The following is a 19,384-nucleotide window of genomic DNA, read 5'->3' as shown; positions in this document are numbered from 1 at the left end:
TTCTAGGAAACATCACTTCATCTGGTTCTACATAAAAACTGTTCAAAAACTCTAGAAGTTGCGTTGGCCGGGAATCGAACCCGGGTCAACCGCTTGGAAGGCAGCTATGCTCACCACTATACCACCAACCCACATATTTGCAGCCTTTTCATACTTTCTCTGAGCGCCGCAAGAATCAAGGCAATGTTTAGGGAAACAACACTAAATCTGCTTCAGACCATATTGAGAGAGTCGAAGAAAAGTTTGGAAAAAGGAAAAGCGCTGCATTTTTGCATGTTCCTTTACTAGTATGAGAAATTCAACAACTTTCTAGGAAACATCACTTCATCTGGTTCTGACTACTTAAAAACTGTTCAAAAACACTAGAAGTTGCGTTGGCCAGGAATCGAACCCGGGTCAACTGCTTGGAAGGCAGCTATGCTCACCACTATGCCACCAACGCACATATTTGCAGCCTTTTCATACTTTCTCTGAGCGCCGCAAGAATCAAGGCAATGTTTAGGGAAACAACACTAAATCTGCTTCAGAACATATTGAGAGAGTCGAAGAAAAGTTTGGAAAAAGGAAAAGCGCTGCCTTTTTGCATGTTCTTTCACTAGTATGAGAAATTCAACAACTTTCTAGGAAACATCACTACATCTGGTTCTACATAAAAACTGTTCAAAAAAGATAGAGGTTGCGTTGGCCGGGAATCGAACCCGGGTCAACTGCTTGGAAGGCAGCTATGCTCACCACTATACCACCAACGCACATATTTGCAGCCTTTTCATACTTTCTCTGAGCGCCACAAGAATCAAGGCAATGTTTAGGGAAACAACACTAAATCTGCTTCAGACCATATTGAGAGAGTCGAAGAAAAGTTTGGAAAAAGGAAAAGCGCTGCATTTTTGCATGTTCTTTCACTAGTATGAGAAATTCAACAACTTTCTAGGAAACATCACTTCATCTGGTTCTACATAAAAACTGTTCAAAAACACTAGAAGTTGCGTTGGCCGGGAATCGAACCCGGGTCAACTGCTTGGAAGGCAGCTATGCTCACCACTATACCACCAACGCACATGTTTGCAGCCTTTTCATACTTTCTCTGAGCGCCACAAGAATCAAGGCAATGTTTAGGGAAACAACACTAAATCTGCTTCAGACCATAATGAGAGAGTCGAAGAAAAGTTTGGAAAAAGGAAAAGCGCTGCATTTTTGCATATTCTTTCACTAGTATGAGAAATTCAACAACTTTCTAGGAAACATCACTTCATCTGGTTCTGACTACTTAAAAACTGTTCAAAAAACATAGAGTTTGCGTTGGCCGGGATTCGAACCCGGGTCAACTGCTTGGAAGGCAGCTATGCTCTGCACTATACCACCAACGCACATATTTGCAGCCTTTTCATACTTTCTCTGAGCGCCACAAGAATCAAGGCAATGTTTAGGGAAACAACACTAAATCTGCTTCAGACCATATTGAGAGAGTCGAAGAAAAGTTTGGAAAAAGGAAAAGCGCTGCATTTTTGCATGTTCTTTCACTAGTATGAGAAATTCAACAACTTTCTAGGAAACATCACTTCATCTGGTTCTGACTACTTAAAAACTGTTCAAAAAAGATAGAGGTTGTGTTGGCCGGGAATCGAACCCGGGTCAACTGCTTGGAAGGCAGCTATGCTCACCACTATACCACCAACGCACATATTTGCAGCCTTTTCATACTTTCTCTGAGCGCCACAAGAATCAAGGCAATGTTTAGGGAAACAACACTAAATCTGCTTCAGAACATATTGAGAGAGTCGAAGAAAAGTTTGGAAATAGGAAAAGCGCTGCATTTTTGCATGTTCCTTTACTAGTATGAGAAATTCGACAACTTTCTAGGAAACATCACTTCATCTGGTTCTACATCAAAACTGTTCAAAAACACTAGAAGTTGCATTGGCCGGGAATCGAACCCGGGTCAACTGCTTGGAAGGCAGCTATGCTTACCACTATACCACCAACGCACATATTTGCAGCCTTTTCATACTTTCTTTGAGCGCCACAAGAATCAAGGCAATGTTTAGGGAAACAACACTAAATCTGCTTCAGAACATATTGAGAGAGTCGAAGAAAAGTTTGGAAAAAGGAAAAGCGCTGCATTTTTGCATGTTCTTTCACTAGTATGAGAAATTCAAAAACTTTCTAGGAAACATCACTTCATCTGGTTCTGACTACTTAAAAACTGTTCAAAAAAGATAGAGGTTGCATTGGCCGGGAATCGAACCCGGGTCAACTGCTTGGAAGGCAGCTATGCTCACCACTATACCACCAACGCACATATTTGCAGCATTTTCATACTTTCTCTGAGCGTCACAAGAATCAAGGCAATGTTTAGGGAAACAACACTAAATCTGCTTCAGAACATATTGAGAGAGTCGAAGAAAAGTTTGGAAAAAGGAAAAGCGCTGCATTTTTGCATGTTCCTTTACTAGTATGAGAAATTCAAAAACTTTCTAGGAAACATAACTTCATCTGGTTCTGACTACTTAAAAACTGTTCAAAAAAGATAGAGGTTGCGTTGGCCGGGAATCGAACCCGGGTCAACTGCTTGGAAGGCAGCTATGCTCACCACTATACCACCAACGCACATATTTGCAGCCTTTTCATACTTTCTCTGAGTGCCACAAGAATCAAGGCAATGTTTAGGGAAACAACACTAAATCTGCTTCAGAACATATTGAGAGAGTCAAAGAAAAGTTTGGAAAAAGGAAAAGTGCTGCATTTTTGCATGTTCTTTCACTAGTATGAGAAATTCAAAAACTTTCTAGGAAACATCACTTCATCTGGTTCTGACTACTTAAAAACTGTTCAAAAAAGATAGAGGTTGCATTGGCCGGGAATCGAACCCGGGTCAACTGCTTGGAAGGCAGCTATGCTCACCACTATACCACCAACGCACATATTTGCAGCCTTTTCATACTTTCTCTGAGCGCCGCAAGAATCAAGGATAATGTTTAGGGAAACAACACTAAATCTGCTTCAGACCATATTGAGAGAGTCGAAGAAAAGTTTGGAAAAAGGAAAAGCACTGCATTTTTGCCTGTTCCTTTACTAGTATGAGAAATTCAACAACTTTCTAGGAAACATCACTTCATCTGGTTCTACATAAAAACTGTTCAAAAACACTAGAAGTTGCGTTGGCCGGGAATCGAACCCAGGTCAACTGCTTGGAAGGCAGCTATGCTCACCACTATACCACCAACGCACATATTTGCAGCCTTTTCATACTTTCTCTGAGCGCCGCAAGAATCAAGGCAATGTTTAGGGAAACAACACTAAATCTGCTTCAGACCATATTGAGAGAGTTGAAGAAAAGTTTGGAAAAAGGAAAAGCGCTGCATTTTTGCATGTTCTTTCACTAGTATGAGAAATTCAAAAACTTTCTAGGAAACATCACTTCATCTGGTTCTGACTACTTAAAAACTGTTCAAAAAAATTAGAGGTTGCGTTGGCCGGGAATCGAACCCGGGTCAACTGCTTGGAAGGCAGCTATGCTCACCACTATACCACCAACGCACATATTTGCAGCCTTTTCATACTTTCTCTGAGCGCCGCAAGAATCAAGGCAATGTTTAGGGAAACAACACTAAATCTGCTTCAGACCATATTGAGAGAGTCGAAGAAAAGTTTGGAAAAAGGAAAAGCGCTGCATTTTTGCATGTTCTTTCACTAGTATGAGAAATTCAACAACTTTCTAGGAAACATCACTTCATCTGGTTCTGACTACTTAAAAACTGTTCAAAAAAGATAGAGGTTGTGTTGGCCGGGAATCGAACCCGGGTCAACTGCTTGGAAGGCAGCTATGCTCACCACTATACCACCAACGCACATATTTGCAGCCTTTTCATACTTTCTCTGAGCGCCACAAGAATCAAGGCAATGTTTAGGGAAACAACACTAAATCTGCTTCAGACCATATTGAGAGAGTCGAAGAAAAGTTTGGAAAAAGGAAAAGCGCTGCATTTTTGCATGTTGTTTCACTAGTATGAGAAATTCAAAAACTTTCTAGGAAACATCACTTCATCTGGTTCTGACTACTTAAAAACTGTTCAAAAACAGTAGAAGTTGCGTTGGCCGGGAATCGAACACGGGTCAACTGCTTGGAAGGCAGCTATGCTCACCACTATACCACCAACGTACATATTTGCAGACTTTTCATACTTTCTCTGAGCGCCACAAAAATCAAGGCAATGTTTAGGGAAACAACACTAAATCTGCTTCAGAACATATTGAGAGAGTCAAAGAAAAGTTTGGAAAAAGGAAAAGCGCTGCATTTTTGCATGTTCTTTCACTAGTATGAGAAATTCAAAAACTTTCTAGGAAACATCACTTCATCTGGTTCTGACTACTTAAAAACTGTTCAAAAAAGATAGAGGTTGCATTGGCCGGGAATCGAACCCGGGTCAACTGCTTGGAAGGCAGCTATGCTCACCAATATACCACCAACGCACATATTTGCAGCCTTTTCATACTTTCTCTGAGCGCCGCAAGAATCAAGGCAATGTTTAGGGAAACAACACTAAATCTGCTTCAGACCATATTGAGAGAGTCGAAGAAAAGTTTGGAAAAAGGAAAAGCGCTGCATTTTTGCATGTTCTTTCACTAGTATGAGAAATTCAACAACTTTCTAGGAAACATCACTTCATCTGGTTCTGACTACTTAAAAACTGTTCAAAAAAGATAGAGGTTGTGTTGGCCGGGAATCGAACCCGGGTCAACTGCTTGGAAGGCAGCTATGCTCACCACTATACCACCAACGCACATATTTGCAGCCTTTTCATACTTTCTCTGAGCGCTGCAAGAATCAAGGCAATGTTTAGGGAAACAACACTAAATCTGCTTCAGACCATATTGAGAGAGTCGAAGAAAAGTTTGGAAAAAGGAAAAGCGCTGCATTTTTGCATGTTCCTTTACTACTATGAGAAATTCAAAAACTTTCTAGGAAACATCACTTCATCTGGTTCTACATCAAAACTGTTCAAAAAAGATAGAGGTTGCGTTGGCCGGGAATCGAACCCGGGTCAACTGGTTGGAAGGCAGCTATGCTCTGCACTATACCACCAACGCACATATTTGCAGCCTTTTCATACTTTCTCTGAGCGCCACAAGAATCAAGGCAATGTTTAGGGAAACAACACTAAATCTGCTTCAGAACATATTGAGAGAGTCGAAGAAAAGTTTGGAAAAAGGAAAAGCGCTGCATTTTTGTATGTTCTTTCACTAGTATGAGAAATTCAAAAACTTTCTAGGAAACATCACTTCATCTGGTTCTGACTACTTAAAAACTGTTCAAAAAAGATAGAGGTTGCGTTGGCCGGGAATCGAACCCGGGTCAACTGCTTGGAAGGCAGCTATGCTCACCACTATACCAACAACGCACATACTTGCAGCCTTTTCATACTTTCTCTGAGCGCCACAAGAATCAAGGCAATGTTTAGGGAAACAACACTAAATCTGCTTCAGACCATATTGAGAGAGTCGAAGAAAAGTTTGGAAAAAGGAAACGCGCTGCATTTTTGCATGTTTCTTTACTAGTATGAGAAATTCAACAACTTTCTAGGAAACATCACTTCATCTGGTTCTACATAAAAACTGTTCAAAAAAGATAGAGGTTGTGTTGGCCGGGAATCGAACCCGGGTCAACTGCTTGGAAGGCAGCTATGCTCACCACTATACCACCAACGCACATATTTGCAGCCTTTTCATACTTTCTCTGAGCGCCGCAAGAATCAAGGCAATGTTTAGGGAAACAACACTAAATCTGCTTCAGACCATATTGAGAGAGTCGAAGAAAAGTTTGGAAAAAGGAAAAGCGCTGCATTTTTGCATGGTCCTTTACTAGTATGAGAAATTCAACAACTTTCTAGGAAACATCACTTCATCTGGTTCTACATAAAAACTGTTCAAAAAAGATAGAGGTTGCGTTGGCCGGGAATCGAACCCGGGTCAACTGCTTGGAAGGCAGCTATGCTCACCACTATACCACCAACGCACATATTTGCAGCCTTTTCATACTTTCTCTGAGCGCCGCAAGAATCAAGGCAATGTTTAGGGAAACAACACTAAATCTGCTTCAGACCATATTGAGAGAGTCGAAGAAAAGTTTGGAAAAAGGAAAAGCGCTGCATTTTTGCATGTTCCTTTACTACTATGAGAAATTCAAAAACTTTCTAGGAAACATCACTTCATTTGGTTCTGACTACTTAAAAACTGTTCAAAAAAGATAGAGGTTGCGTTGGCAGGGAATCGAACCCGGGTCAACTGCTTGGAAGGCAGCTATGCTCACCACTATACCACCAACGCACATATTTGCAGCCTTTTCATACTTTCTCTGAGCGCCACAAGAATCAAGGCAATGTTTAGGGAAACAACACTAAATCTGCTTCAGACCGTAATGAGAGAGTCGAAGAAAAGTTTGGAAAAAGGAAAAGCGCTGCATTTTTGCATGTTCCTTTACTACTATGAGAAATTCAAAAACTTTCTAGGAAACATCACTTCATCTGGTTCTGACTACTTAAAAACTGTTCAAAAAAGATAGAGGTTGCGTTGGCAGGGAATCGAACCCGGGTCAACTGCTTGGAAGGCAGCTATGCTCACCACTATACCACCAACGCACATATTTGCAGCCTTTTCATACTTTCTCTGAGCGCCGCAAGAATCAAGGCAATGTTTAGGGAAACAACACTAAATCTGCTTCAGACCATATTGAGAGAGTCGAAGAAAAGTTTGGAAAAAGGAAAAGCGCTGCATTTTTGTAAGTTCTTTCACTAGTATGAGAAATTCAAAAAGTTTCTAGGAAACATCACTTCATCTGGTTCTGACTACTTAAAAACTGTTCAAAAAAGATAGAGGTTGCGTTGGCCGGGAATCGAAACCGGGGCAACTGCTTGGAAGGCAGCTATGCTCACCACTATACCACCAACGCACATATTTGCAGCCTTTTCATACTTTCTCTGAGCGCCACAAGAATCAAGGCAATGTTTAGGGAAACAACACTAAATCTGCTTCAGAACATATTGAGAGAGTCGAAGAAAAGTTTGGAAAAAGGAAAAGCGCTGCATTTTTGCATGTTCCTTTACTAGTATGAGAAATTCAACAACTTTCTAGGAAACATCACTTCATCTGGTTCTACATAAAAACTGTTCAAAAAAGATAGAGGTTGCGTTGGCCGGGAATGGAACCCGGGTCAACTGCTTGGAAGGCAGCTATGCTCACCACTATACCACCAACGCACATATTTGCAGCCTTTTCATACTTTCTCTGAGCGCCACAAGAATCAAGGCAATGTTTAGGGAAACAACACTAAATCTGCTTCAGACCATATTGAGAGAGTCGAAGAAAAGTTTGGAAAAAGGAAAAGCGCTGCATTTTTGCATGTTCTTTCACTAGTATGAGAAATTCAAAAACTTTCTAGGAAACATCACTTCATCTGGTTCTGACTACTTAAAAACTGTTCAAAAAAGATAGAGGTTGCGTTGGCCGGGAATCGAACCCGGGTCAACTGCTTGGAAGGCAGCTATGCTCACCACTATACCACCAACGCACATATTTGCAACCTTTTCATACTTTCTCTGAGCGCCGCAAGAATCAAGGCAATGTTTAGGGAAACAACACTAAATCTGCTTCAGACCATATTGAGAGAGTCGAAGAAAAGTTTGGAAAAAGGAAAAGCGCTGCATTTTTGCATGTTCTTTCACTACTATGAGAAATTCAAAAACTTTCTAGGAAACATCACTTCATCTGGTTCTGACTACTTAAAAACTGTTCAAAAAAGATAGAGGTTGCGTTGGCCGGGAATCGAACACGGGTCAACTGCTTGGAAGGCAGCTATGCTCACCACTATACCACCAACGCACATATTTGCAGCCTTTTCATACTTTCTCTGAGCGCCACAAGAATCAAGGCAATGTTTAGGGAAACAACACTAAATCTGCTTCAGAACATATTGAGAGAGTCGAAGAAAAGTTTGGAAAAAGGAAAAGCGCTGCATTTTTGTATGTTCTTTCACTAGTATGAGAAATTCAAAAAGTTTCTAGGAAACATCACTTCATCTGGTTCTGACTACTTAAAAACTGTTCAAAAAAGATAGAGGTTGCGTTGGCCGGGAATCGAAACCGGGGCAACTGCTTGGAAGGCAGCTATGCTCACCACTATACCACCAACGCACATATTTGCAGCCTTTTCATACTTTCTCTGAGCGCCACAAGAATCAAGGCAATGTTTAGGGAAACAACACTAAATCTGCTTCAGAACATATTGAGAGAGTCGAAGAAAAGTTTGGAAAAAGGAAAAGCGCTGCATTTTTGCATGTTCCTTTACTAGTATGAGAAATTCAACAACTTTCTAGGAAACATCACTTCATCTGGTTCTACATAAAAACTGTTCAAAAAAGATAGAGGTTGCGTTGGCCGGGAATGGAACCCGGGTCAACTGCTTGGAAGGCAGCTATGCTCACCACTATACCACCAACGCACATATTTGCAGCCTTTTCATACTTTCTCTGAGCGCCACAAGAATCAAGGCAATGTTTAGGGAAACAACACTAAATCTGCTTCAGACCATATTGAGAGAGTCGAAGAAAAGTTTGGAAAAAGGAAAAGCGCTGCATTTTTGCATGTTCTTTCACTGGTATGAGAAATTCAAAAACTTTCTAGGAAACATCACTTCATCTGGTTCTGACTACTTAAAAACTGTTCAAAAAAGATAGAGGTTGCGTTGGCCGGGAATCGAACCCGGGTCAACTGCTTGGAAGGCAGCTATGCTCACCACTATACCACCAACGCACATATTTGCAGCCTTTTCATACTTTCTCTGAGCGCCGCAAGAATCAAGGCAATGTTTAGGGAAACAACACTAAATCTGCTTCAGACCATATTGAGAGAGTCGAAGAAAAGTTTGGAAAAAGGAAAAGCGCTGCATTTTTGCATGTTCTTTCACTACTATGAGAAATTCAAAAACTTTCTAGGAAACATCACTTCATCTGGTTCTGACTACTTAAAAACTGTTCAAAAAAGATAGAGGTTGCGTTGGCCGGGAATCGAACACGGGTCAACTGCTTGGAAGGCAGCTATGCTCACCACTATACCACCAACGCACATATTTGCAGCCTTTTCATACTTTCTCTGAGCGCCACAAGAATCAAGGCAATGTTTAGGGAAACAACACTAAATCTGCTTCAGAACATATTGAGAGAGTCGAAGAAAAGTTTGGAAAAAGGAAAAGCGCTGCATTTTTGTATGTTCTTTCACTAGTATGAGAAATTCAAAAAGTTTCTAGGAAACATCACTTCATCTGGTTCTGACTACTTAAAAACTGTTCAAAAAAGATAGAGGTTGCGTTGGCCGGGAATCGAAACCGGGGCAACTGCTTGGAAGGCAGCTATGCTCACCACTATACCACCAACGCACATATTTGCAGCCTTTTCATACTTTCTCTGAGCGCCACAAGAATCAAGGCAATGTTTAGGGAAACAACACTAAATCTGCTTCAGAACATATTGAGAGAGTCGAAGAAAAGTTTGGAAAAAGGAAAAGCGCTGCATTTTTGCATGTTCCTTTACTAGTATGAGAAATTCAACAACTTTCTAGGAAACATCACTTCATCTGGTTCTACATAAAAACTGTTCAAAAAAGATAGAGGTTGCGTTGGCCGGGAATGGAACCCGGGTCAACTGCTTGGAAGGCAGCTATGCTCACCACTATACCACCAACGCACATATTTGCAGCCTTTTCATACTTTCTCTGAGCGCCGCAAGAATCAAGGCAATGTTTAGGGAAACAACACTAAATCTGCTTCAGACCATATTGAGAGAGTCGAAGAAAAGTTTGGAAAAAGGAAAAGCGCTGCATTTTTGCATGTTCCTTTACTACTATGAAATATTCAAAAACTTTCTAGGAAACATCACTTCATCTGGTTCTGACTACTTAAAAACTGTTCAAAAAAGATAGAGGTTGCGTTGGCCGGGAATCGAACACGAGTCAACTGCTTGGAAGGCAGCTATGCTCACCACTATACCACCAACGCACATATTTGCAGCCTTTTCATACTTTCTTTGAGCGCCACAAGAATCAAGGCAATGTTTAGGGAAACAACACTAAATCTGCTTCAGACCATATTGAGAGAGTCGAAGAAAAGTTTGGAAAAAGGAAAAGCGCTGCATTTTTGCATGTTCTTTCACTAGTATGAGAAATTCAAAAACTTTCTAGGAAACATCACTTCATCTGGTTCTGACTACTTAAAAACTGTTCAAAAAAGATAGAGGTTGCGTTGGCCGGGAATCGACCCCGGGTCAACTGCTTGGAAGGCAGCTATGCTCACCACTATACCACCAACGCACATATTTGCAGCCTTTTCATACTTTCTCTGAGCGCCGCAAGAATCAAGGCAATGTTTAGGGAAACAACACTAAATCTGCTTCAGACCATATTGAGAGAGTCGAAGAAAAGTTTGGAAAAAGGAAAAGCGCTGCATTTTTGCATGTTCCTTTACTACTATGAGAAATTCAAAAACTTTCTAGGAAACATCACTTCATCTGGTTCTGACTACTTAAAAACTGTTCAAAAAAGAAAGAGGTTGCGTTGGCCGGGAATCGAACCCGGGTCAACTGCTTGGAAGGCAGCTATGCTCACCACTATACCACCAACGCACATATTTGCAGCCTTTTCATACTTTCTCTGAGCGCCACAAGAATCAAGGCAATGTTTAGGGAAACAACACTAAATCTGCTTCAGAACATATTGAGAGAGTCGAAGAAAAGTTTGGAAAAAGGAAAAGCGCTGCATTTTTGCATGTTCCTTTACTAGTATGAGAAATTCAACAACTTTCTAGGAAACATCACTTCATCTGGTTCTACATAAAAACTGTTCAAAAAAGATAGAGGTTGCGTTGGCCGGGAATCGAACCCGGGTCAACTGCTTGGAAGGCAGCTATGCTCACCACTATACCACCAACGCACATATTTGCAGCCTTTTCATACTTTCTCTGAGCGCCGCAAGAATCAAGGCAATGTTTAGGGAAACAACACTAAATCTGCTTCAGAACATATTGAGAGAGTCGAAGAAAAGTTTGGAAAAAGGAAAAGCGCTGCATTTTTGCATGTTCCTTTACTACTATGAGAAATTCAAAAACTTTCTAGGAAACATCACTTCATCTGGTTCTGACTACTTAAAAACTGTTCAAAAAAGATAGAGGTTGCGTTGGCCGGGAATCGAACCCGGGTCAACTGCTTGGAAGGCAGCTATGCTCACCACTATACCACCAACGCACATATTTGCAGCCTTTTCATACTTTCTCTGAGCGCCGCAAGAATAAAGGCAATGTTTAGGGAAACAACACTAAATCTGCTTCAGACCATATTGAGAGAGTCGAAGAAAAGTTTGGAAAAAGGAAAAGCGCTGCATTTTTGCATGTTCTTTCACTAGTATGAGAAATTCAACAACTTTCTAGGAAACATCACTTCATCTGGTTCTGACTACTTAAAAACTGTTCAAAAAAGATAGAGGTTGCGTTGGCCGGGAATCGAACCCGGGTCAACTGCTTGGAAGGCAGCTATGCTCACCACTATACCACCAACGCACATATTTGCAGCCTTTTCATACTTTCTCTGAGCGCCACAAGAATCAAGGCAATGTTTAGGGAAACAACACTAAATCTGCTTCAGAACATATTGAGAGAGTCGAAGAAAAGTTTGGAAAAAGGAAAAGCGCTGCATTTTTGCATGTTCCTTTACTAGTATGAGAAATTCAACAACTTTCTAGGAAACATCACTTCATCTGGTTCTACATCAAAACTGTTCAAAAACACTAGAAGTTGCATTGGCCGGGAATCGAACCCGGGTCAACTGCTTGGAAGGCAGCTATGCTCACCACTATACCACCAACGCACATATTTGCAGCCTTTTCATACTTTCTCTGAGCGCCGCAAGAATAAAGGCAATGTTTAGGGAAACAACACTAAATCTGCTTCAGACCATATTGAGAGAGTCGAAGAAAAGTTTGGAAAAAGGAAAAGCGCTGCATTTTTGCATGTTCTTTCACTAGTATGAGAAATTCAACAACTTTCTAGGAAACATCACTTCATCTGGTTCTGACTACTTAAAAACTGTTCAAAAAAGATAGAGGTTGCGTTGGCCGGGAATCGAACCCGGGTCAACTGCTTGGAAGGCAGCTATGCTCACCACTATACCACCAACGCACATATTTGCAGCCTTTTCATACTTTCTCTGAGCGCCGCAAGAATCAAGGCAATGTTTAGGGAAACAACACTAAATCTGCTTCAGACCATATTGAGAGAGTCGAAGAAAAGTTTGGAAAAAGGAAAAGCGCTGCATTTTTGCATGTTCCTTTACTACTATGAGAAATTCAAAAACTTTCTAGGAAACATCACTTCATCTGGTTCTGACTACTTAAAAACTGTTCAAAAAAGATAGAGGTTGCGTTGGCCGGGAATCAGACACGGGTCAACTGCTTGGAAGGCAGCTATGCTTACCACTATACCACCAACGCACATATTTGCAGCCTTTTCATACTTTCTCTGAGCGCCACAAGAATCAAGGCAATGTTTAGGGAAACAACACTAAATCTGCTTCAGAACATATTGAGAGAGTCGAAGAAAAGTTTGGAAAAAGGAAAAGCGCTGCATTTTTGTATGTTCTTTCACTAGTATGAGAAATTCAAAAACTTTCTAGGAAACATCACTTCATCTGGTTCTGACTACTTAAAAACTGTTCAAAAAAGATAGAGGTTGCGTTGGCCGGGAATCGAACCCGGGTCAACTGCTTGGAAGGCAGCTATGCTCACCACTATACCACCAACGCACATATTTGCAGTCTTTTCATACTTTCTCTGAGCGCCACAAGAATCAAGGCAATGTTTAGGGAAACAACACTAAATCTGCTTCAGAACATATTGAGAGAGTCGAAGAAAAGTTTGGAAAAAGGAAAAGCGCTGCATTTTTGCATGTTCCTTTACTAGTATGAGAAATTCAACAACTTTCTAGGAAACATCACTTCATCTGGTTCTACATAAAAACTTTTCAAAAAAGATAGAGGTTGCGTTGGCCGGGAATCGAACCCGGGTCAACTGCTTGGAAGGCAGCTATGCTCACCACTATACCACCAACGCACATATTTGCAGCCTTTTCATACTTTCTCTGAGCGCCGCAAGAATCAAGGCAATGTTTAGGGAAACAACACTAAATCTGCTTCAGACCATATTGAGAGAGTCGAAGAAAAGTTTGGAAAAAGGAAAAGCGCTGCATTTTTGCATGTTCCTTTACTACTATGAGAAATTCAAAAACTTTCTAGGAAACATCACTTCATCTGGTTCTGACTACTTAAAAACTGTTCAAAAAAGATAGAGGTTGCGTTGGCCGGGAATCAAACCCGGGTCAACTGCTTGGAAGGCAGCTATGCTCACCACTATACCACCAACGCACATATTTGCAGCCTTTTCATACTTTCTCTGAGCGCCACAAGAATCAAGGCAATGTTTAGGGAAACAACACTAAATCTGCTTCAGAACATATTGAGAGAGTCGAAGAAAAGTTTGGAAAAAGGAAAAGCGCTGCATTTTTGTATGTTCTTTCACTAGTATGAGAAATTCAAAAACTTTCTAGGAAACATCACTTCATCTGGTTCTGACTACTTAAAAACTGTTCAAAAAAGATAGAGGTTGCGTTGGCCGGGAATCGAACCCGGGTCAACTGCTTGGAAGGCAGCTATGCTCACCACTATACCACCAACGCACATATTTGCAGCCTTTTCATACTTTCTCTGAGCGCCACAAGAATCAAGGCAATGTTTAGGGAAACAACACTAAATCTGCTTCAGAACATATTGAGAGAGTCGAAGAAAAGTTTGGAAAAAGGAAAAGCGCTGCATTTTTGCATGTTCCTTTACTAGTATGAGAAATTCAACAACTTTCTAGGAAACATCATTTCATCTGGTTCTACATAAAAACTGTTCAAAAAAGATAGAGGTTGCGTTGGCCGGGAATCGAACCCGGGTCAACTGCTTGGAAGGCAGCTATGCTCACCACTATACCACCAACGCACATATTTGCAGCCTTTTCATACTTTCTCTGAGCGCCGCAAGAATCAAGGCAATGTTTAGGGAAACAACACTAAATCTGCTTCAGACCATATTGAGAGAGTCGAAGAAAAGTTTGGAAAAAGGAAAAGCGCTGCATTTTTGCATGTTCTTTCACTAGTATGAGAAATTCAAAAACTTTCTAGGAAACATCACTTCATCTGGTTCTGACTACTTAAAAACTGTTCAAAAAAGATAGAGGTTGCGTTGGCCGGGAATCGAACCCGGGTCAACTGCTTGGAAGGCAGCTATGCTCACCACTATACCACCAACGCACATATTTGCAGCCTTTTCATACTTTCTCTGAGCGCCGCAAGAATCAAGGCAATGTTTAGGGAAACAACACTAAATCTGCTTCAGACCATATTGAGAGAGTCGAAGAAAAGTTTGGAAAAAGGAAAAGCGCTGCATTTTTGCATGTTCTTTCACTAGTATGAGAAATTCAAAAACTTTCTAGGAAACATCACTTCATCTGGTTCTGACTACTTAAAAACTGTTCAAAAAAGATAGAGGTTGCGTTGGCCGGGAATCGACCCCGGGTCAACTGCTTGGAAGGCAGCTATGCTCACCACTATACCACCAACGCACATATTTGCAGCCTTTTCATACTTTCTCTGAGCGCCGCAAGAATCAAGGCAATGTTTAGGGAAACAACACTAAATCTGCTTCAGACCATATTGAGAGAGTCGAAGAAAAGTTTGGAAAAAGGAAAAGCGCTGCATTTTTGCATGTTCCTAAACTACTATGAGAAATTCAAAAACTTTCTAGGAAACATCACTTCATCTGGTTCTGACTACTTAAAAACTGTTCAAAAAAGATAGAGGTTGCGTTGGCCGGGAATTGACCACGGGTCAACTGCTTGGAAGGCAGCTATGCTCACCACTATACCACCAACGCACATATTTGCAGCCTTTTCATACTTTCTCTGAGCGCCACAAGAATCAAGGCAATGTTTAGGGAAACAACACTAAATCTGCTTCAGACCATATTGAGAGAGTCGAAGAAAAGTTTGGAAAAAGGAAAAGCGCTGCATTTTTGTATGTTCTTTCACTAGTATGAGAAATTCAAAAACTTTCTAGGAAACATCACTTCATCTGGTTCTGACTACTTAAAAACTGTTCAAAAAAGATAGAGGTTGCGTAGGCCGGGAATCGAACCCGGGTCAACTGCTTGGAAGGCAGCTATGCTCACCACTATACCACCAACGCACATATTTGCAGCCTTTTCATACTTTCTCTGAGCGCCACAAGAATCAAGGCAATGTTTAGGTAAACAACACTAAATCTGCTTCAGACCATATTGAGAGAGTCGAAGAAAAGTTTGGAAAAAGGAAACGCGCTGCATTTTTGCATGTTCCTTTACTAGTATGAGAAATTCAACAACTTTCTAGGAAACATCACTTCATCTGGTTCTACATAAAAACTGTTCAAAAAAGATAGAGGTTGCGTTGGCCGGGAATCGAACCCGGGTCAACTGCTTGGAAGGCAGCTATGCTCACCACTATACCACCAACGCACATATTTGCAGCCTTTTCATACTTTCTCTGAGCGCCACAAGAATCAAGGCAATGTTTAGGGAAACAACACTAAATCTGCTTCAGACCATAATGAGAGAGTCGAAGAAAAGTTTGGAAAAAGGAAAAGCGCTGCATTTTTGCATGTTCCTTTACTAGTATGAGAAATTCAACAACTTTCTAGGAAACATCACTTCATCTGGTTCTGACTACTTAAAAACTGTTCAAAAAAGATAGAGTTTGCGTTGGCCGGGAATCGAACCCGGGTCAACTGCTTGGAAGGCAGCTATGCTCACCACTATACCACCAACACACATATTTGCAGCCTTTTCATACTTTCTCTGAGCGCCACAAGAATCAAGGCAATGTTTAGAGAAACAACACTAAATCTGCTTCAGACCATAATGAGAGAGTCGAAGAAAAGTTTGGAAAAAGGAAAAGCGCTGCATTTTTGCATGTTCCTTTACTACTATGAGAAATTCAAAAACTTTCTAGGAAACATCACTTCATCTGGTTCTGACTACTTAAAAACTGTTCAAAAAAGATAGAGGTTGCGTTGGCAGGGAATCGAACCCGGGTCAACTGCTTGGAAGGCAGCTATGCTCACCACTATACCACCAACGCACATATTTGCAGCATTTTCATACTTTCTCTGAGCGCCGCAAGAATCAAGGCAATGTTTAGGGAAACAACACTAAATCTGCTTCAGACCATATTGAGAGAGTCGAAGAAAAGTTTGGAAAAAGGAAAAGCGCTGCATTTTTGCATGTTCCTTTACTACTATGAGAAATTCAAAAACTTTCTAGGAAACATCACTTCATCTGGTTCTGACTACTTAAAAACTGTTCAAAAAAGATAGAGGTTGCGTTGGCCGGGAATCGAACCCGGGTCAACTGCTTGGAAGGCAGCTATGCTCACCACTATACCACCAACGCACATATTTGCAGCCTTTTCATACTTTCTCTGAGCGCCGCAAGAATCAAGGCAATGTTTAGGGAAACAACACTAAATCTGCTTCAGACCATATCGAGAGAGTCGAAGAAAAGTTTGGAAAAAGGAAAAGCGCTGCATTTTTGCATGTTCTTTCACTAGTATGAGAAATTCAAAAACTTTCTAGGAAACATCACTTCATCTGGTTCTGACTACTTAAAAACTGTTCAAAAAAGATAGAGGTTGCGTTGGCCGGGAATCGAACCCGGGTCAACTGCTTGGAAGGCAGCTATGCTCACCACTATACCACCAACGCACATATTCGCAGCCTTTTCATACTTTCTCTGAGCGCCACAAGAATCAAGGCAATGTTTAGGGAAACAACACTAAATCTGCTTCAGAACATATTGAGAGAGTCGAAGAAAAGTTTGGAAAAAGGAAACGCGCTGCATTTTTGCATGTTCCTTTACTAGTATGAGAAATTCAACAACTTTCTAGGAAACATCACTTCATCTGGTTCTACATAAAAACTGTTCAAAAAAGATAGAGGTTGCGTTGGCCGGGAATCGAACCCGGGTCAACTGCTTGGAAGGCAGCTATGCTCACCACTATACCACCAACGCACATATTTGCAGCCTTTTCATACTTTCTCTGAGCGCCACAAGAATCAAGGCAATGTTTAGGGAAACAACACTAAATCTGCTTCAGACCATAATTGAGAGAGTCGAAGAAAAGTTTGGAAAAAGGAAAAGCGCTGCATTTTTGCATGTTCCTTTACTAGTATGAGAAATTCAACAACTTTCTAGGAAACATCACTTCATCTGGTTCTGACTACTTAAAAACTGTTCAAAAAAGATAGAGTTTGCGTTGGCCGGGAATCGAACCCGGGTCAACTGCTTGGAAGGCAGCTATGCTCACCACTATACCACCAACACACATATTTGCAGCCTTTTCATACTTTCTCTGAGCGCCACAAGAATCAAGGCAATGTTTAGAGAAACAACACTAAATCTGCTTCAGACCATAATGAGAGAGTCGAAGAAAAGTTTGGAAAAAGGAAAAGCGCTGCATTTTTGCATGTTCCTTTACTACTATGAGAAATTCAAAAACTTTCTAGGAAACATCACTTCATCTGGTTCTGACTACTTAAAAACTGTTCAAAAAAGATAGAGGTTGCGTTGGCCGGGAATCGAACCCGGGTCAACTGCTTGGAAGGCAGCTATGCTCACCACTATACCACCAACGCACATATTTGCAGCATTTTCATACTTTCTCTGAGCGCCGCAAGAATCAAGGCAAAGTTTAGGGAAACAACACTAAATCTGCTTCAGACCATATTGAGAGAGTCGAAGAAAAGTTTGGAAAAAGGAAAAGCGCTGCATTTTTGCATGTTCCTTTACTAGTATGAGAAATTCAACAACTTTCTAGGAAACATCACTTCATCTGGTTCTGACTACTTAAAAACTGTTCAAAAAAGATAGAGGTTGCGTTGGCCGGGAATCGAACCCGGATCAACTGCTTGGAAGGCAGCTATGCTCACCACTATACCACCAACGCACATATTTGCAGCCTTTTCATACTTTCTCTGAGCGCCACAAGAATCAAGGCAATGTTTAGGGAAACAACACTAAATCTGCTTCAGAACATATTGAGAGAGTCGAAGAAAAGTTTGGAAAAAGGAAAAGCGCTGCATTTTTGTATGTTCTTTCACTAGTATGAGAAATTCAAAAACTTTCTAGGAAACATCACTTCATCTGGTTCTGACTACTTAAAAACTGTTCAAAAAAGATAGAGGTTGCGTTGGCCGGGAATCGAACCCGGGTCAACTGCTTGGAAGGCAGCTATGCTCACCACTATACCACCAACGCACATATTTGCAGCCTTTTCATACTTTCTCTGAGCGCCGCAAGAATCAAGGCAATGTTTAGGGAAACAACACTAAATCTGCTTCAGACCATATCGAGAGAGTCGAAGAAAAGTTTGGAAAAAGGAAAAGCGCTGCATTTTTGCATGTTCTTTCACTAGTATGAGAAATTCAAAAACTTTCTAGGAAACATCACTTCATCTGGTTCTGACTACTTAAAAACTGTTCAAAAAAGATAGAGGTTGCGTTGGCCGGGAATCGAACCCGGGTCAACTGCTTGGAAGGCAGCTATGCTCACCACTATACCACCAACGCACATATTTGCAGCCTTTTCATACTTTCTCTGAGCGCCACAAGAATCAAGGCAATGTTTAGGGAAACAACACTAAATCTGCTTCAGAACATATTGAGAGAGTCGAAGAAAAGTTTGGAAAAAGGAAAAGCGCTGCATTTTTGTATGTTCTTTCACTAGTATGAGAAATTCAACAACTTTCTAGGAAACATCACTTCATCTGGTTCTACATAAAAACTGTTCAAAAAAGATAGAGGTTGCGTTGGCCGGGAATCGAACCCAGGTCAACTGCTTGGAAGGCAGCTATGCTCACCACTATACCATCAACGCACATATTTGCAACCTTTTCATACTTTCTCTGAGCGCCACAAGAATCAAGGCAATGTTTAGGGAAACAACACTAAATCTGCTTCAGACCATATTGAGAGAGTCGAAGAAAAGTTTGGAAAAAGGAAAAGCGCTGCATTTTTGCATGTTCCTTTACTAGTATGAGAAATTCAAAAACTTTCTAGGAAACATCACTTCATCTGGTTCTGACTACTTAAAAACTGTTAAAAAAAGATAGAGGTTGCGTTGGCCGGGAATCGAACCCGGGTCAACTGCTTGGAAGGCAGCTATGCTCACCACTATACCACCAACGCACATATTTGCAGCCTTTTCATACTTTCTCTGAGCGCC

At 41.0% G+C, this 19,384-nt stretch overlaps 25 non-coding genes across 25 annotated transcripts; all 25 read right to left on the bottom strand.

Annotated features, from left to right (window-relative positions):
• Window positions 1-677: 677 nt before the first annotated feature.
• TRNAG-UCC (transfer RNA glycine (anticodon UCC)) lies at window positions 678-749 on the bottom strand. Its single transcript has one exon. It is a non-coding gene; the product is annotated as a tRNA-Gly (tRNA).
• A 235-nt stretch (window positions 750-984) lies between these two features.
• On the bottom strand, window positions 985-1,056 carry TRNAG-UCC (transfer RNA glycine (anticodon UCC)). Its single transcript has one exon. It is a non-coding gene; the product is annotated as a tRNA-Gly (tRNA).
• Window positions 1,057-2,535: 1,479 nt separating this feature from the next.
• Window positions 2,536-2,607, bottom strand: TRNAG-UCC (transfer RNA glycine (anticodon UCC)). Its single transcript has one exon. It is a non-coding gene; the product is annotated as a tRNA-Gly (tRNA).
• Window positions 2,608-3,465: 858 nt separating this feature from the next.
• TRNAG-UCC (transfer RNA glycine (anticodon UCC)) lies at window positions 3,466-3,537 on the bottom strand. The gene has a single exon. It is a non-coding gene; the product is annotated as a tRNA-Gly (tRNA).
• A 2,404-nt stretch (window positions 3,538-5,941) lies between these two features.
• Window positions 5,942-6,013, bottom strand: TRNAG-UCC (transfer RNA glycine (anticodon UCC)). The gene has a single exon. It is a non-coding gene; the product is annotated as a tRNA-Gly (tRNA).
• Window positions 6,014-7,492: 1,479 nt separating this feature from the next.
• Window positions 7,493-7,564, bottom strand: TRNAG-UCC (transfer RNA glycine (anticodon UCC)). The gene has a single exon. It is a non-coding gene; the product is annotated as a tRNA-Gly (tRNA).
• A 1,168-nt stretch (window positions 7,565-8,732) lies between these two features.
• TRNAG-UCC (transfer RNA glycine (anticodon UCC)) lies at window positions 8,733-8,804 on the bottom strand. The gene has a single exon. It is a non-coding gene; the product is annotated as a tRNA-Gly (tRNA).
• Window positions 8,805-10,594: 1,790 nt separating this feature from the next.
• TRNAG-UCC (transfer RNA glycine (anticodon UCC)) lies at window positions 10,595-10,666 on the bottom strand. The gene has a single exon. It is a non-coding gene; the product is annotated as a tRNA-Gly (tRNA).
• A 235-nt stretch (window positions 10,667-10,901) lies between these two features.
• Window positions 10,902-10,973, bottom strand: TRNAG-UCC (transfer RNA glycine (anticodon UCC)). Its single transcript has one exon. It is a non-coding gene; the product is annotated as a tRNA-Gly (tRNA).
• A 239-nt stretch (window positions 10,974-11,212) lies between these two features.
• On the bottom strand, window positions 11,213-11,284 carry TRNAG-UCC (transfer RNA glycine (anticodon UCC)). The gene has a single exon. It is a non-coding gene; the product is annotated as a tRNA-Gly (tRNA).
• Window positions 11,285-11,523: 239 nt separating this feature from the next.
• TRNAG-UCC (transfer RNA glycine (anticodon UCC)) lies at window positions 11,524-11,595 on the bottom strand. The gene has a single exon. It is a non-coding gene; the product is annotated as a tRNA-Gly (tRNA).
• Window positions 11,596-12,141: 546 nt separating this feature from the next.
• TRNAG-UCC (transfer RNA glycine (anticodon UCC)) lies at window positions 12,142-12,213 on the bottom strand. Its single transcript has one exon. It is a non-coding gene; the product is annotated as a tRNA-Gly (tRNA).
• A 550-nt stretch (window positions 12,214-12,763) lies between these two features.
• Window positions 12,764-12,835, bottom strand: TRNAG-UCC (transfer RNA glycine (anticodon UCC)). Its single transcript has one exon. It is a non-coding gene; the product is annotated as a tRNA-Gly (tRNA).
• A 235-nt stretch (window positions 12,836-13,070) lies between these two features.
• Window positions 13,071-13,142, bottom strand: TRNAG-UCC (transfer RNA glycine (anticodon UCC)). Its single transcript has one exon. It is a non-coding gene; the product is annotated as a tRNA-Gly (tRNA).
• Window positions 13,143-13,692: 550 nt separating this feature from the next.
• Window positions 13,693-13,764, bottom strand: TRNAG-UCC (transfer RNA glycine (anticodon UCC)). The gene has a single exon. It is a non-coding gene; the product is annotated as a tRNA-Gly (tRNA).
• A 235-nt stretch (window positions 13,765-13,999) lies between these two features.
• TRNAG-UCC (transfer RNA glycine (anticodon UCC)) lies at window positions 14,000-14,071 on the bottom strand. Its single transcript has one exon. It is a non-coding gene; the product is annotated as a tRNA-Gly (tRNA).
• A 239-nt stretch (window positions 14,072-14,310) lies between these two features.
• TRNAG-UCC (transfer RNA glycine (anticodon UCC)) lies at window positions 14,311-14,382 on the bottom strand. Its single transcript has one exon. It is a non-coding gene; the product is annotated as a tRNA-Gly (tRNA).
• A 1,168-nt stretch (window positions 14,383-15,550) lies between these two features.
• On the bottom strand, window positions 15,551-15,622 carry TRNAG-UCC (transfer RNA glycine (anticodon UCC)). The gene has a single exon. It is a non-coding gene; the product is annotated as a tRNA-Gly (tRNA).
• An 861-nt stretch (window positions 15,623-16,483) lies between these two features.
• TRNAG-UCC (transfer RNA glycine (anticodon UCC)) lies at window positions 16,484-16,555 on the bottom strand. Its single transcript has one exon. It is a non-coding gene; the product is annotated as a tRNA-Gly (tRNA).
• Window positions 16,556-16,794: 239 nt separating this feature from the next.
• On the bottom strand, window positions 16,795-16,866 carry TRNAG-UCC (transfer RNA glycine (anticodon UCC)). Its single transcript has one exon. It is a non-coding gene; the product is annotated as a tRNA-Gly (tRNA).
• A 235-nt stretch (window positions 16,867-17,101) lies between these two features.
• On the bottom strand, window positions 17,102-17,173 carry TRNAG-UCC (transfer RNA glycine (anticodon UCC)). The gene has a single exon. It is a non-coding gene; the product is annotated as a tRNA-Gly (tRNA).
• Window positions 17,174-17,724: 551 nt separating this feature from the next.
• Window positions 17,725-17,796, bottom strand: TRNAG-UCC (transfer RNA glycine (anticodon UCC)). Its single transcript has one exon. It is a non-coding gene; the product is annotated as a tRNA-Gly (tRNA).
• A 550-nt stretch (window positions 17,797-18,346) lies between these two features.
• TRNAG-UCC (transfer RNA glycine (anticodon UCC)) lies at window positions 18,347-18,418 on the bottom strand. The gene has a single exon. It is a non-coding gene; the product is annotated as a tRNA-Gly (tRNA).
• A 239-nt stretch (window positions 18,419-18,657) lies between these two features.
• Window positions 18,658-18,729, bottom strand: TRNAG-UCC (transfer RNA glycine (anticodon UCC)). The gene has a single exon. It is a non-coding gene; the product is annotated as a tRNA-Gly (tRNA).
• Window positions 18,730-19,275: 546 nt separating this feature from the next.
• TRNAG-UCC (transfer RNA glycine (anticodon UCC)) lies at window positions 19,276-19,347 on the bottom strand. The gene has a single exon. It is a non-coding gene; the product is annotated as a tRNA-Gly (tRNA).
• Between the last annotated feature and the right edge of the window lie 37 nt (window positions 19,348-19,384).

This window comes from Engystomops pustulosus, chromosome 3 (assembly GCF_040894005.1).
Source record: "Engystomops pustulosus chromosome 3, aEngPut4.maternal, whole genome shotgun sequence".
NCBI lineage: Eukaryota > Metazoa > Chordata > Amphibia > Anura > Leptodactylidae > Engystomops > Engystomops pustulosus.
The sequence above is the reverse complement of the archived record's forward strand: the minus strand, read 5'-3'. Positions and strand labels throughout refer to the sequence as shown.